Source organism: Bos mutus, chromosome 20 (assembly GCF_027580195.1).
Source record: "Bos mutus isolate GX-2022 chromosome 20, NWIPB_WYAK_1.1, whole genome shotgun sequence".
In the NCBI taxonomy this organism is placed as follows: domain Eukaryota; kingdom Metazoa; phylum Chordata; class Mammalia; order Artiodactyla; family Bovidae; genus Bos; species Bos mutus.
In genome coordinates, this window is record NC_091636.1 from 38,200,195 (window position 1) to 38,203,789 (window position 3,595).

Genomic DNA, 3,595 nt, shown 5'->3' on the forward strand with positions numbered 1-3,595 from the left:
GGGTACAAATACTTTCCTTGTCTCATTTCTTGTTTGTAGGAAATAGTCTCTTTTAGCCTCTGAGAATTTTGCTGAGTTCCAAAGGGCAGATTCAAACAGCTTCTAATTAGGATAGTGAAGGGGTGCAAAAACAAAGGAGGAACAGTCAAGGAAAAAAAAAAGCAGAGTCCTGATTCCTTCTCAAGGAGTATGCATAACACTATATCCTTGAATGTACCCAAAGTATATTTATAGGAACAGTATATCTTTTACTATATCCAAAGTATATCTATAGGAACTAATGCCTTTACCTGGGTGGAGGATAGTAATTACATGCTGAGACCCTAGACAGGCTGGAACCAGAAAATTGATGATTGAGATTTCTGGAACACCTCCCTGTTATTTCACCACCAACCAATCAGAAGAAAGTCATGTCCCATGCAGCTCTCACCTCAAAGTTTTCCTATACAAATTCTTCCCCTAAAACCATCAGAGTTCAGGTTTTTTGAGCACAAGCCACCCATGCTCCTTGCTTGACTTTGCAATAAACCTTTCTCTGCTCTAACCTCGGACATTTCAGTTTGTTTAGCCTCTCTGTGTGTCAGGTACACAAATTTGCCTTTGATAACAGATGCAACATTTGAGTGTTGTCTCCTAGCGAACCTGACCCCACAGTGTTGGAGGAGACGGGTAGCCAGGGAAGAAGGAACAAAGTTGCTCAGTCTGGAATGGTTTTAGAAAGTCATCTTTGACAGAGGGAGGGTATGAATTAAGCAGTCTTCACAATGGTCTGCATTTATTTCAACACTTCATGGTAGACAAATATTTCCTACATTTATCTTTTCTTCTTATACGAGTTTTTATTTGCCTCTCACTTGGCAAAATAAAGATATTTTTGAATTGGCAAACTGTTGGTTTTTATGAATGTAAATAGAGTTTTTTCCCCTTTAGTGTTCCCATCAATTTTGGTTCACTGTTGCGCAGAACATTTTCTCCGTTTTGGTCACTGAGGTGATAGTTCATCACTGTGTTTCACATTCACAATGAACAGAGAAATGGGATCCAGAAGTTTATTTCACTATACTCATGGTTATTTGGAAATTTTAAATTTCTTCACCTGGAAAATTTAATAAAAAATTTAATTAGTGAAAAAGAATGTAGGAAGTATGTACTTAATGCTAACCACCAACTCCATTCAACTTGAATAGTTTCATTTCTTCAAAGTTTAGTCATAAGGCATCACTTTCAGTCTTTCTCTGATTAACACTGAAAAAAGAAACTGGTGCCGCTACTCCTTTCCCTCAACTTTCTAGGTAGATGTTTTGCAATTACAAGAAGTGTTTGTTTATGAAGTATTTAAGGGGTTGACTGTGATGCAAAGTAAGAATCCTTTATGAATGCTAGCAGACAGGAATCACTAAGACAATAATTGAGGGTGGAGAATCACGAGGGACTTTTATCAAAAGAAAAGTCTGAAAGTTCTGAAAAGTGAGTGGAAAGAACTCCAGGCAGGAGAGAGAAATATAGCTCATAGTAGGAAAACTACCAGTGAAAAAGCAATTCCCTGATTGGTGACATTGCAGTGAGGGAAGGGCAACTCTTAGCAGGCTTGCAAATAGCAATGAGAGCCAAATTAGCATGTGCCTATGCACCAGGCTCACTTTCCTATATCATCTTCATTGTCATCAGCATGATCGTTGCTAGTATGTGCTAAGCACCTTATTTGATCTCATTTAATTTTTACAGCCTTATTTAGCAGGGGACTGGGACTTTGAGATGTTAAATAACCTTCCGGGACCACACTGCTATTTTTAGGAGAATGCAAATCTGTATGATTTCAAACCCATTCTCTTCAGTGCTATACTAATATGTCCTAAAGTACACAATTTAGAGATGTGGTATACCTTGGAATGAGCCAAACTCTAAAAGTTGGTTTAGACCTAGAAAGATTGTGAAAACCATCCCAGTAAGAGAAAACTGAATTCTATCTCAGAGAAATGGACTCCATAAGCTTCTTTGACTCCAATGCTAGACAGTCCTTTTGTACTGGGCAGAAACACTCTTTAATTGTCTCTCTGTTGCATTCCCATTGCCTCCTAAGTGCTCATGGTAATGGGGAGTAATGATCTGTTTATTGGTCAGTGTCCTTTAGTAAGTGGGAAGTTTCTGGAAAAAAAACCCACAAACTTGATGCCATGTCCATTTCCATAGCACCATCATAGTATCTGGTACACGACTGGTACTCAATAAACATTAACAAGAAAATGCATTAGTGAATATTTGTAGTTTTTGTTGTGGAGCAGGAGTCCCAGAATTGTATCCATGTGGAACTTCATTAGAAATCTTCTAGTTTAATTCCTTATGAAAAGTTCCCTGAGTAACGAAAGCTCTTGAACGTTAAGCTCATTCCTTCATGCAGTAGTTTAGGCTCATTTTCTTTTGTTGAAGTCAGTAAACATCAAGAATTGCTACTCATTGGTTTTCAGAGGAGCCTTCACATATATGAAGAAAGGACGCACAAATCTTAAATCCTATGTATTTTTATTGCTGTGTCATCTGCATTAGGGCTTCCCTAGTGGCTTGGTGGTTGAAAAACCTAATGTCCAATGCAGGAGGCCCAGGAGATGCAGATTTGATCCCTGGGTCAGGAAGATCTCCTGGAGGAAGAAATGGCAATCCATCCCAGTATTCTTGTCTGGAGAATCCCATGGACAGAGGAGCCTGGTGGGCTACAGTCCACGGGGTCGCAAACAGTCGGACATGAGTGAGTGACTGAGCATGTGCACACACACATCTCCATTAGCTCTCTGAATGGTTTTTTAATGTCTCTACAAATCCTTCTGCCTGGATTAAGATCACAGAATGGGATTCGGAATGTCAGCAAATGCCCATTAGCACTGAGTCTCTTGAAAGTCCTTCCATATTTGCTATAATCTGAAAAAATACTCCTATATCTTCCATGAGGACAAATGCATATGTTGATATTATTTCAATGAAATAAATAGAAAAGAACAATTGTTCATTTTTTTTTCAGGGAAAAACTGTTTTTTTATATGAAGATTTTAATATTAAAATAAATGGATTGACTTTGAGTTTAAAAAGAAATTTGTTAACCAACCCAATTCAGTATGCCCTCTCATTATTTCAATCAATAAAAGCAAGTCATAATCTTAAACATGTTTTTGCTCCTCTTTCTCTTTGGTCCCTTTCCTGCTTTTTTTTTTTTTTTTGCAGATAACACACAATTAACTTATCTGATTGGCTACAACTATTCCTGCCTTGTTATCTTGCTATGAGTTACTAAGTAAGTTGCTACATTAAAAAAGCAAAATCTCAACCATTGCTGGCAGCATCTTGATTTACCAACACGGTTGCTGAACAACAACAAAAGGTGTTCAGGTAGGAAGTTTTAGAGACTTTAGGTTTTCCTGTTTACATAGTTTAGACAACAGTTCTATCCTGACACATCGGCTTTTATTTTTGTGATGTACCAGCAGTTGATTTGAAGTAGTGGCATGCTATGAGCCTGAGTTCAAAGATATGGATTTGATCTTGTTTATCAAGCAATGAAAACAATAAAAATCCTGAGCCAATTTTGAGTTGAAATGAAAATGAT